Consider the following 13,519-nt stretch of genomic DNA (forward strand, 5'->3'; position numbering starts at 1 on the left):
GCACGGGCAGCACGGCGCTGTGGCTCTCCTGCAGCGCGATGTTGCACAGGTGGTCGGAGAAGCGACAGAGCCGCTCCGTGACGCCCATGATGCACAGGTTCAGCAGCACGCTGAGGCCAAGCGCTTGAGCCATGTGAGGTGCAGCTGCCAGTTGGAGTCGTCTAACTGGATGCACGAGGGGTTCTGCTGGTCCTGCGACAGGCTCAGCATCTCCAGATGGTAGTCGCGCACGAAGACCTCGGCCTTGAAGGCCGGGCCGTCCAGCCCCGGCAGGCTCTTCCGGGGCTCGTCCTCGCCACCCTCGGTGTCGCGGCTGAAGCTGATGTTGGAGCCAGAGTGGTGCTTGGTGCGGCGGGGGCCTTTGCGGTGGGCGTGCAGCTCAGAGGCCTTGGGCCAGTCCCCCAGCCAGTCCCCGCGCTCCTGCTCGCAGAGAGTCGCTTGCCCGGCTGCCTGGCTGTCTTTCCCAGGGCCCCTCGGAGGGGATGGGCTCCAGCTTCCCTCCCCACCCCGAGCAGAGCTCCTGGCCACCGAAGACCACCGGAACCTAGCTACAGCCATGCTGGAGGCCCCTCTCCACACATTCAGACAGGCCTCATGCATGAAGGTACGACAGAGGAACCCAGGTGTGTGTAATCCCATCAACAGCCAACATCCAGAGACAGACTTAAAAGCAAGCTCTCAGAAGATAAAGATATCTTAACCATCTTCTCCATCTGGGAGAAACTGGCAATCTCCTGAAAGTTTCCTGCCCACATGGGACAGCCTTGCAAGCTTCCCATAGTGTATTCATATGCAAAATCCAGTAACAAGCTGGATCTCATTCCCCTGACCCTGAAGAGCCCCCAGTGCAACATCGCTAGGAGGGCCAAGTCGAAATGGACTTCTAAGATCTCAGGGAAAGGATGAAATGAGATGTTACTGAGCCCGCCCGAGATATAGGTGATTAACGGGTTTTTGTGATCGTGATTGTGATATTTCAAGGAGATTTTTTCCTCTGTTAATCATGGGTAATTAAATTATTCAAATATTTTGATTTGCTATTAGTTGTATTTGATCTCAATTTCTTCTTAAGGCAATATGAATATGATGATTTTAGTTAATAAATGCATCATTTTGAAAGAATGAGAGGAGTTATGAAGTACCTCACTTTGAAAGAAAGAAAGGAAAGTTATGCCTCATTTTGAGAGAGAGTGAGGTTTTGAAATAAATAGAGAAATATAAAAAGCTCACAGAAGCATTTTAAAATACAGACACAGTAACTAATTGAGAATAATAAACATCTTAAGACATGCAAACCAAAAGTAAGGAAAACCATAACTGTTATGGTTAAACATTTATCTAACTCACTCAGAAGGTACATTGTACTGCATTTTTTATATCATGCTTTTAAGGATAATTCAATGCAAAAACATCAGACAACTATCAGACTAAATCAGGGAACGTAGTTCTTTGGGCTATTCTCCATCAGAATTTTATCATAAAATTCCAGGTTTGCAAAAGCTAAATGTTATGATTGTATGTGTCTAAAAAACATCATCCTTGACTATAATTGTTTAAGGATTTAAGTAAATAAAATACATTGTCTCTTAAAACACTGATTAAAATATTGGGATAAATAGCTTATAATACTGTTAATGTTTATATTTTATGCATTAAATGTTACTTAACCATAGCTTCTAACAAAGTGCCAATATCCCTCAATCATTGTTATAGGGATTTTAATTTTCTCTCTTTCATGGAAGCGAGTCTGAGTCATGAGTCGAAAGAGTAAAGAAAGCAAGAATTTAAGACTAAAGCCTTATGCTGGGTGTGGGGGTGGTGATAGAACCAGGAAAATCTCATTGGGTTAGTTTAACTATAATGAGAAAATGGCATTCAAAATTTGGATATAAACAAGTTTGACAAAACAGAAGATTGATAAACCAATGAAATAGGCAAGAGACAGACAGACACAGAGACAGAGCAGAGAGAGACAGACAGAGAGTTCCCAGATCTTCCTGGGAAATATATTCTTTCCTCTTACCCAAACTGGTGAACTTCCACGTGTCTCAAGATCCAGATTAAATTAGAATTCTATTCTGTTTTTTTCTTTGGTCATCTTAAACAGAATGAATACCATTCCCTCTGTCTCATTAACTGGTATACATCTTTATTATAGCATTAGTCACACTGAATTGTAACCAATTTCACATGTGCATGTTTACCCTTTATGCTGTGGAGAAAATCCTTCATTTTATAGGAGCCTGGATATTGCACTGTGTAATATCCAAAATGAGATCTCAGTAAAAGAAGTCTTTTAAATCTTTTAAAATATCTATTGATCTACTGAGGTGCTATGATGTGTGATCACAAAATAAATAAGTAAGCCATCGGTGGCGATAGTGGTGGTCTCTCTTGCCCACCACATGCGTTCAGTGGCCACGTGCTACTTCACCCACCCCAGCCTGCAGCCTGTGCCAACAGATAGCAAGAAGGGAACAGGACAGCCAAGCTGGTTGGTAACCAGTTGCTGTTTATTCCATTCTCTCAAGTGCCTGTTCCAGTCCCACTGAGTGTCCCATTCGAGTTTCACACTGTCCCTCATTCTCATCTCCTCCTGTCCCCTATACTCAGCTCTCCACTTCAGTCTCATGTGCAAGCAGTCAGAGTAGCAATCACACCTATGTCTGGTCGCACAATCAACATATGAAAGCCCTTCCTTGGTCTCCTGTAGATCCAGGAGATCTGCTCAAAGGCAAAATACCACCTAGTATAGTGTTTCTCCTTTCCTTAGGCCAATAACCATTCAAACTTTCATCTTAATTCTACTTCTTAATATTAGTCATTTTGTATAGACACAGTAAGAGATGCATTAAGATTGTAGGGTGGCTGTCCTGGAGACATCTTATTATAGATCCCAGACTATAGTGCTCACTCAGGCTAGATTAATCTTTCTTAACCCTAGCAAGGTGCTAATCCAGTTGGTATTGTTTGGATTATGACAGAATGTGTCCATGACCATGCTCTTAACTTAGAGTTAAGTATTATGGGGCTTGGCCTGGGCCATTTTGATGCCAGGGAAACACACATTGCCCTCGGTCCATCCAGTCCCTTGCCAGGACCCTGCTTCTGGGTTGCCAGGAATTAAGGGTAACTGGGGCTTAAGTCAAGAAAACAGATGCTCAGGAGTGGATATTATTTGGAGTCAATTAATTCCCAAAAGCATAGCATTAATAGTTTTCCTGTGTCTATACAAAAAGGACATTTTTCTGAAGTAAACTATGCAAAAGGACATAAGAGAAGTAGAAAAGGGGCCGGAGAGATAGCACAGCACGTAGGGTGTTTGCCTTGCACATGGCATCCCATATGGTCCCCCAAGATCTGCTAAGGAGCAATTCCTGAGTCCATAACCAGGAATAACCCCTGAGAATTGCTGGGTGTGATTCAAAAAGAAAAAAAAAGAAGAGAAGGAGAAAAAGCAATATTTCATTTACAAATACAAATCAACAGAGCCTGATTTGGGAATAAAGGTGATTGACCAGTTGGGGAAGCGGAGTACAAGGAAGAGGTTAAAGATAAACACACAGGGATGGGAGTGCCTCAGGAGTACTGTTATGGGTGTAATCCGTTAAACCTAGCCTTCCTGCAGCCAGGGAGAAAGGGCAAACCAATATTATCCTACACTATGATTTATGATCCTGCTAATAATGGCTTACTGCAAACATAATTCCAACACCACTCTCACCACCAAAGTACCCATTCCTTCCACGAATATAACAAAATCCCTTTCTTTCTAACCCTCTTTCCTACGGTAAGCTCAGTTCTGTGGACTAATCTGCCAGTACTATTACCTTTGGCCATTTATTGCTCCCTTACTGTGTATCTAAAACCCATGTGTGAGAGATATTCTGTATGTATTAATTTCCTTCTGACTCACTATACTCAGCATGATACCCTCTAGTTTCGTCTTTGCTGAAGCAAATTTCCTGGTTTTCTTTTTTCTTACTGCTGCCATTGTGTGTATACAACTTATTGATCCATTCATTTGTATTTGAGCATCTGTGTTATTTTCATAGCTTACCATTTGTACTAAGTGCTGCAATGAATACAGTAGTACATATATTCTTTTGAATATTGGCGATATTTTATTTTTGGAGGGTAGGTAGATGCCCAAAAGTGATGTTTCTAGTTCATATTAGAATTGTATTTTTATTTTTAGAGAAATCTCCACATTGATTTTCATAGAAATCAAGCCAAATAGCATTCTCACCAAAAGTGAATCAGGGTTTCTTTCTCCCATATCCCACCAACTTGTGCTATTTCAAGACTGATATATGCCATTCTCATATGTGTGTGGTGGTATCTCATTGTTTTACTTTTAATTTCACAGGTCAGAGTGATAATGAGAACTTTTTCATATGCCTACTACCCATTTTGTTTGGAGGTTCTGATTTTCTTTTCCTTTTTTAAAAGAATAGAGGCTGGAGAGAGAGTACAGTGGTTAGGATTCTTGTCCTGCATGAGAGCAACCTGGGTTCGATGCCCGGCACCCCACAGGGCCACCCAAGTCTGTCCAGGAGTGATCCCTAAATGCAGATCCGTTAGTAAGTCCTGTGAGGGACATATAATACATATAGACACATACTCTGTATACCACAAACAAGAACACTATGATTGGCACTACTGAGAGTATCCTGTCCACACAGAAGAGCCTAGCAAGGTACCCGTGACATATTCGCTATGCCAAAAACAGTAATAGCAAATCTCAAAATGGAGACGTTACTGGTGTCCACTCAAGCAAATTGATGAGCAATGGGATGACAATGATACAGTGATACATATAGACACATACTCTGTATACCATAAATATGAACAACATGATTGGCACTATCGTGTGTATCCTGCCCGCAAAATACCAAAAACAGTAACCACAAGTCTCACAATGAAGATGTTACTGGTGCCCACTCGAGCAAATCGTTGAACAATGGGACAACAGTGCTGCAGTGCAACTACCCATTTTATGTCTTCTTTGGGGAAGGATCTATTCATCTCCTTGTACCATTTTATTTGCACAGGGTTGTGAGATTTTTTTCTTGTCAAGGTTTGTTAGTGCTTTATAGATCTTGACTATTAGTTCCTTATATGATATGTTGTATGCAGATATGTGCAGATATATGCAGTATCTTTTTCATTTGATGTGACTCCATTTATTTTTATTTTTGTTTTTCTTTATGCAGTAAGCTGGTTGAGGATTCCTCTGTGGTCCATTTCCTGGAAAGTTCTGCCTGTTTTTTAAATTTTATTTTATGAATTATGGTCTAACCTCAAGTCTTTAATCCACTTTGAGTTTGTTTTTTGATATTGTGTGTTATATTGTTCCAATATCCGTTTTTCATATGAGTCTTTCTAGTTTTCCCAACATCATTATTTTAAAGAGACTTTCTTTGATCTGCTTCCTGTACTTTGCTTCTTTGTCATATACAAACTGCCTATACACATTTTACCTTAGCACTAAAAGTCACTGTATCATTGTCATCCCATTGTTCATCGATTTGCTCGAGAAGGCACCAGTAACGTCTCCATTGTGAGATGTGTTGTTACTGTTTTTGGCATATCAAATTTGTCACGGGTAGCTTGCCAAGCTCTGCCATGTGGACGGGATATTCTCAGTAGCTTGCTGGGCTCTCTGAGAGGGATAGAGGAATCGAATCCAGGTCCTCCACGTGCAAGGCAAATGCCCTACCCACTGTGCTATCACTCCAGTCCTAAAAGTCATATAATTTTATTCTAGACAAGGATAAAATACGGGTTATAAAATTTTTAAAAATCTTTTTAAAAAGAAATTAGAGTATATCTATGGGAGGAACAGTGTGTTCTGATAGCCCAGGATTCATTATAGTCAGTTTGATGTTACTAAAATAACAAGAGGTTTATATGCCCTGCTAGAAAGAGTTCTACGCAGACACTATACTCTGTTCTAGATCTGGCAATTATGGCTTCCTGTAAAACTGTGGGAGTATGACTGTAATAGATGAACCTTCAGAGGTCAGGAACCTCAGAATCTTCACAGCACATAACTGAGTACAGATATTACTCTCAGAAGTTTCAAGTACAGAATATCTCTTTCATGACCATTTAATTCCAACACACTTTCTGCCTTGTTAAGAGGTTCAAAAAACTGTTCTAGTTAAAGAACAACATATTAGGAACTGGAGTGATAGCACAGCTGGTAGGGTTGACCGCCTTGCACGCGGTCAATCTGGGTTTAATTCCCAGCATCTCATATGGTCCCTCGAGCACCACCAGAAGTAATTTCTGAGTGCATGAGCCAGGAGTAACCCCTGTGCATTGCCAGGTGTGACCCAAAAAAGAAAAAAAAACAAGAATGAAATATTAAGCCATAAATTAGGATGCAAAGAGAACTCAACCAGACAAGGATATATACTGTTTGCTAGAAAAATTCCTCTTTCTCTAGTTCAGTCAGGACTGGAGTGATATCACAGTGGGTAGGGCCTTTGCCTTGCACACAGCTGACCTGGATTCGATTCCTCTGTCCCTCTCAGAGAGCCCAGCAAGCTACCAACAATATCCTGCGCACACGGCAGAGCCTGGTAAGCTACCTGTGGTGTATTTGATAAGCCAAAACCATAACAAGTCTCACAATGGAGTTGTTACTGGTGCCCACTTGAGCAAATAAATGAGCAACGGGATGACAGTGATATAGTGATGAAAGTGATACAGTGATAGATATCTAGTTCAGTTCAAAAATTGTGTGCCTTCCTAAGCACACTGCCTCTATACTATAACAAAATGCACAAAGGTCTCTATAGCCAATACCGAAAATTATGATCATTTAATTATACTATGCGGAAACTGGTTAAAGGAACTCTTTGATTACAACTTCTAATATTTTCCACCATGCTCAGAGAATACTCAGAAGTCATCTAGTTCCTTACTATATAGTGAATTCCAAAATATTGTCATATTTCATTCAGATATGCAAGAAAATAAAATTTTCCTGAGACTTTTTGAACATATTTGTCCTTATTCCTTTATAATGGAATACTCCTTTATGAAGAAGGGGGAGGAGAGCTAGAGAATAGGTTGAATCTAATCCAAAAAGTCATACCCATTCAAAATTTGACCTATCTCTCTAGGTAATTATTTATCTTCCTTCATGACTAACGTTAACAGACAACTTATCTGAATTCATCTCTTTTCAGATATGGTATTCTTAGAAGCTTAAGTTAGCAAAATTGTTTAATAGAGCCAGCAAGCGCAACAAGTCTATGGAGTATGAATTGTTGCAGTCTATATGACTGCAATGTTGCTCACTACTGGAGCACATGGTTCTGGCCAATTGCCCATTTTCAAAGTCTCTTACAGTGGTGGACTCTTTGCCCTCGTACCAGTTTACTGGAGGATGCTTTTGTATCACCTCACAAGGCATCCTGGAAAATCTAATTTACCTGCACAACATGGTAGGCGAGACTATGGCTCTAAGTTCTCCAGGTATTTCGTGGACAGTGTTGCAACACTGTTATTTGTCCTGTACAAGAGCTGGCATGGTATTCCTCCTGCAGACTGACAGCATCTTTCAGAATATTTCAGATAAGTACCCCAATGGACTTTACACAGACTCTCAATATTGGCCTCTGTCAGCGTTACCCAGTCTGGATCTTGCTCCTATACTTTATGCTGGATATATAAAAATGTATTTTAGGAGCTTCTTAACAGATGTACAGTGGACATATTTACAAGACAGTAAAGATAGTTCTGAATCATACATCCATCAATTTACAAATTGATGAATGCCCATAATTCATCTGATAATTTTGTTTGCAATTCCATTTGTGTTACTTTTTTTGTCTGTGTTCAGGATGGATGTGAAAAACACAATACAGTGTGGGTTGTATTTTTGAGTTTGTGCTATCATATATAAAGTTGTATTGTTGAATCTCTCAGCGCTTCAGTCACCAATAAATCTTATGTTCCTTGAATTCTACACATGTCCACAACTATAATATTAGTAAAATTTCTGACCAAGCCTGTATACATCCAAGATCCTCTAATTCTGACTTCACAATTCAGTTAAATATAAGATAATATTGTGAAGAAAATTTAAGGGAGACCTGACATCAGAAAAAATTCAAGGCAATTTTTCTCAAACTATTTATTGTGCACAAACATGCTCTAGTATTCTTATTCAATGTGAAAGAGACATGCCCATGGGGAAACATTTCTCCCTCACTATTGTATGATATAGAAATGTCTGAGATATTTGTGTCCATTTCCAGTGGTCACGGGAGATTGCTTTCCTTAGACATAGTTTAAGAGTCCTGACCTTCCTTTGTTTGAAGCCTACAGTTATTTCTTCAGATATGATGCACTCTCAAAAATTGAGCAACACTCTCTAAAACCTGACTGAATTTCAAGACCAGTGGATAGTTTCGATTGATACAGATTTGTGGAGGCCCGGGTAGGGTCCCTGCTACGTCTTTTGATTTTGTTATATTACTAATGCATTAAGATCCAAGAGGTTTTCCTAGTTCTATATACTCAACCCCAGGAATTTTGGTTCTATTTTTTATTTTAAATCTGTCTTAGAAGATTCAGTGAAAAAGTGATAAGCGCTGAAAAAATAATCTATAAAAAAATGTGGCACCGTCAACTCTGTCATATTCCGTGGGACTTTCTAAGTACTCATAATCGAATACAAAGTACTTGATTGAAGTACTCAAAATCTAGACTATGCAAAGTGCAAAAATATACATTAATTACGTTATCTAATGCAGGCATTTCTTGTTTCACTAACAGCCTCAATATAAGTTCAGCACACACTGAATTGATTTTAAAAACAATGAAAAGAACAAAGACTTGTTGTGGGGGTAGGAGAGAGACTAGAGAAACAAATACCTGTATTAGTTTTTATTTACCCAATGCTTTCCATGAACTGTGCATACCTAATTATTCCTATTTTATTCACGAGGAGTCTGAGTGAAGTTAATGTGAAATGACTTTCTGAACATCATATAGCAGCTTAGTGGCAAAGTTTTAATTTGAATCTAGGTCTGTTTGACTCAGGTGTATTAACCACTATGATTTATGGTTTCCTAATAGAAAAACTTAAATTTCATATGTGTATGTATCAATGTAGGTAAATACTTCCATGCATATGTTATCTATTCAGTTCCCAAATGTTGGTTACACATCCTTCTTCTTTGCACATTGGATATTTTAGACAACAGACCACATGATGTGTCACAAATTATATCTCTATAAAATAAATAAAATAGAAATTGTTCAAATATCCTCTCAGATAGTGATGTTTTGTAAATAAAAATAATCACAAACAAAAATGGGTAAAATCTCTTTTGACTAAACAAAAGTCAATAATAGACAAATAATGGGGGAACCAATATGGGCATGTTATCAGGGAAAGAGCCATATTACAAGGCCATGGGTTGGGGGATGGATAGTCACTGAAAGAAGTAATGAAATTAAAATGATGCACACACAGTGATGGAAACTGCCATTTTGACTGTGGCTGGTTCTATCCCGAACTCCTTTTACCATAGTCTTTTATTACCAGTTTCTCTAATCTGGACTTACTTTTCCATAATCCTGAGTTTAGGCCTATTCAGTTTCTGTACTTGCTATCAGGTCAGAGGAAAAATGGTGGCACCTAATACTCACCCCATTCACTTTCACAGGATGCGGGACTTTGGTTAGTACACTCCCAGTACTGATTCATGGACCCCTCAGTTTCTGATTCTAGCTCTCCTTTCTTACACACATGAAGCTCAGATATTCCAACGCAATGAGTTCCCTATCCCAGAATTCCACTTTCCCCTTGTTGCTTAGTGCTGTCTGATAATACTGAACTTCTACCACAACAAAAACTGCAAAAGGGACCCATAATCCTACATCCTGCACAGAGTGACAACAGAGAGCTGGCTACTTCTCCTGCCTGGCGCTGTCCCATAATCAAGTTATATTCATGGATGGAGTCCACAGATCCAATGCCAACAATTTCTTAACTCTCAGGTTTATCTCTGCTGCATTATTGCTGCCTGAATAAAATTATTTCTGTCCTCTGCACCCTCTCTTCACAGCTGATGTCATGATGTGGATATTATGTCTTTTTACCACAACCTCTGTCCTACTGCATGAACAAGTCCTGTCAAGTCCTAAATTCCTTTACCAAAAATCCCATATTTCAGCGACTACTTAGTTATGATATGATAAGTTTGAATGAGGCCATTGGCTAGCAATAGAGAAATACGTGGTTGATAGGATTTTAGTGCTCTGGAGGAGTTCAGAGAAGAATTCTTTCAGCTGGGCAATTTCACTGATGGTCAAAGTGAGAATCACACATATACCCAAGCAAAGAAGCCTGAAAAGGAAGATTGCAACAACCTTAGTCTCTTCTGAACAGTGTGGATTTTGCATATCAGAGTGGGAACATTTATGGTCTAAATTTCACATAAGTTACTTTGATAATCAGTTTGTATGAAGTTGATAGCTAATAGGACTCAAAGTTGAATGCTTTGTATAAAGTACTCCATCCCAAGCCATAGATTTTTCAAAATTCAGGTGACTAACAAACATTGAATAAGATGAGATATGCATGTTAATACAAGGTTTCATCAAGTGTTAATGCACAAATAACACCAAAAACCAATTTATAATTAGGAAAATTAGACAATCTTAGTCATAAAAGTGGCATTATGAAATGTATAAAAGCAATCAAGGAATACATTATCACAAGTTGAAAGTAGTACACATGTTATATTAAAATGTGAATCAAATATAGATGTATTATCCCTGTAAGATAAATTCTGGAGAGACAATTATCAGTGAAGCCAGGTAATAGTTATAGAGAACAAACTCCATAGTTTTACTGCTTGGACTTGAATATTGGCCAGTAAAACGAATTAAATTCTCTGAGCCTTGAAGCAAGGTGATAAAATATTATAATGTAATAAAAATCACAGTAAGAGGGGATGTAGCGATAATACAGTGGGGAGGGCATTTGTCTTGCATGCGGCCATGCCAGTTTCGATCCCTGGCATCCTATATGGACCCCAGGCACTGCCAGGAGTAATTCCTGAGTGCAGAGCCAGGAGTAACTCCTGCGCATCTCTGTGTCTGATCCAAAAAACAAAAAATAATAATAATAACAGTAATAATAATAATAGTTATAATGCAGCATAGATTACCAAGATTAAATGAAAGAATTGATACACATTTCTAACACAGTATTTATTAAACATCACAATTTTGTTATGTTAAGAATCTAAATGCATGTAATAATAGCTAATGGCATCTAGGGAAATTTAAACCAAATATTTCAAGATTCCTTTTCAGGAAGGACAATGTACCATTGTACCATAGTGCAAGAGATGAAAGAGAGAGATATATATAGAGAGAATTTTTTACAGAATGTTATATCAAAGATGGTTACACAAGTACAAATTTCACCTTGAACATCTTTCCTGAATGTATCGTATACCAAAAGCAAACAGAATTAGACTTTTCACAGTAGTATAGTGGTTGTGATAAGAAATCATATGAAACAGTTTATAGGATCCAACCTGCACCCCACACTCACCACTTACAAATTTTAAGTGGAAAATAATTCCATAAAATAACTGCACTTATATCGAATATAACAGAAAATTCACTTTACTTGGCATGGTAATTCTTGAAAAATACATTGAATACTAGAAAGCATTGCACTTATTATTCCTGGTAAGTTATCTACATGCGTAAGGATATGCTCAATCATAAACATTTCCACAGTCAAGAGTAGGTCATTGTGTGTTCTGTCCAATCATCTTGAGATAAGTAATTTTCATTCTGATTTTTCTGGTGAAGATTTTATAATTACCCTTTAATTAATCACTGCAGCTAGGAAATAATTTTTTATTACTTTCCTAGGCATGAGACAGAAAAGCTACTTCTTCAGCTCTACACAGAGTTGACAGATTAGGAGTTTATCAACAAAACTCAAGGAAGTTTTTGATAGAAAAGTGTAAAAAACTAAGGCATGCCGAGGGGCGCGCGCACTCGTGGGCTCTCCGGGCGGCTCTGTCTCACCACCCGTGTTCGGTGCTCTGGAACTGCAGTGTGTGGACTGGATCAGGACAGCCGGTGGTCAAGGACAGGCGAATGAGAATGAGGACCAAGCTGGTTGCTGATTAGTTACCGTTTATTCAATCTTTCATCTTTCTCATCTCCCGCACTCCAAGCTCCGGCCTCTCTCTGCATCAACTCCAGCTTCTCTCCCACCTTGCCCTCTAGGCTACACCCAGCCAGGTAGCAAAATCAACATAAGAAAGCCCTTCCTGAGGGCAGGGCATTCCAAAGCCCTTCCTGACTCTTAAGGTTTTTTTCCTTTTTTTAGTCCAAACACTCATTAACATCTTAATACTAGTTATTTTTGTATGGACATAGCAAGAGATACATTGAGGCATGCAAGGCAGCTCTCCTGGCAACATCTTGCCACAGACTCAGACCACAGCACTCAGGCCAGATTAATCATTCCTCAGCCTAGCAGGGTCCGAATCTAGTTATCACTGTTTGGATCATGACAGCATTTGTCCATGATCAAGCTCTTAACTTATAGTTAAGCATTAGGCACTTTGGCCAGGCCTATCTTGATGCCAGGGTAGCACACAACTCACCGCTTGCTCTGGGTCCGTCTCGTCCCTCGTCAGGACCCTGATTTTGGGGGTGCTGGGAAGTAAGGGCAACTGAGGCTTAGGTCGATAGAACAGATGCCCAGGAGGAAAATATCATATAGAGTCAAATGACTCCCAGGTTATAAAAGCATAGCATTTGCTAAGTCTTCCTGTGTCCATACAAAAAGGACATTGCTCTGAATAAACTATGCAAAGGACTTAAGGAGAAGAGAAAAACAATATTTGCAAGTCAACAGAACACTAAGAAAGAAGTTACAAATAAACACAGAGGAGTGGGAGCACTGTAACAGGAGTAACCCAATAAACCTAAACTACCTGAAGCTATGTTATCCTACAGAAAAGAGAATATATTGTGGGAAGGCAAATAAAAAATCCACTAGATTTTTACATCTAGAGAAATTGAAGGCTTGAATTTCTAATAGTTCCCTGAAGGCATGCATGTTCATTTTATAGAACTGTGAGACACATAATGGGGCTTAGTTTTGGGGCACCTAGGCTTGAGAATCGAGCCCCCAAGACATGACCTGACATTACTCCACCAATTGGCAAGATGGTTCACCTATCGCTAGGAGAAACCATGAAGAAATGGAGGAAATTACGGGAAAGAACCAGGAACTAATAATATGAACTAATCTCTAGGCCCTGGTATCACAGGCCTAGGAAACATGTCCTGAGGGAACACCTTCACCCATGGTGTTGTTCTTGGCCACGGTTGATATCAGATATGTTAACTACAGTCAGGCTGCAACCCTTTGCTGGCAGCTTAATGTCAGAAAGATTATCAGGAAGTGTCTGCTATTAACACCTGTACTATTGGTAATGGCCACTACTCT

The 13,519-nt window shown here is 39.4% G+C and overlaps 1 pseudogene; it reads left to right on the plus strand.

The window, feature by feature from the left end:
• Nucleotides 1–216: 216 nt before the first annotated feature.
• LOC101540901 (akirin-2-like) overlaps nt 217–13,519 on the plus strand; it is a 71,120-nt pseudogene continuing 57,817 nt past the window's right edge.

The sequence above is a fragment of the Sorex araneus genome, chromosome X (genome assembly GCF_027595985.1).
Source record: "Sorex araneus isolate mSorAra2 chromosome X, mSorAra2.pri, whole genome shotgun sequence".
Classification (NCBI taxonomy): domain Eukaryota; kingdom Metazoa; phylum Chordata; class Mammalia; order Eulipotyphla; family Soricidae; genus Sorex; species Sorex araneus.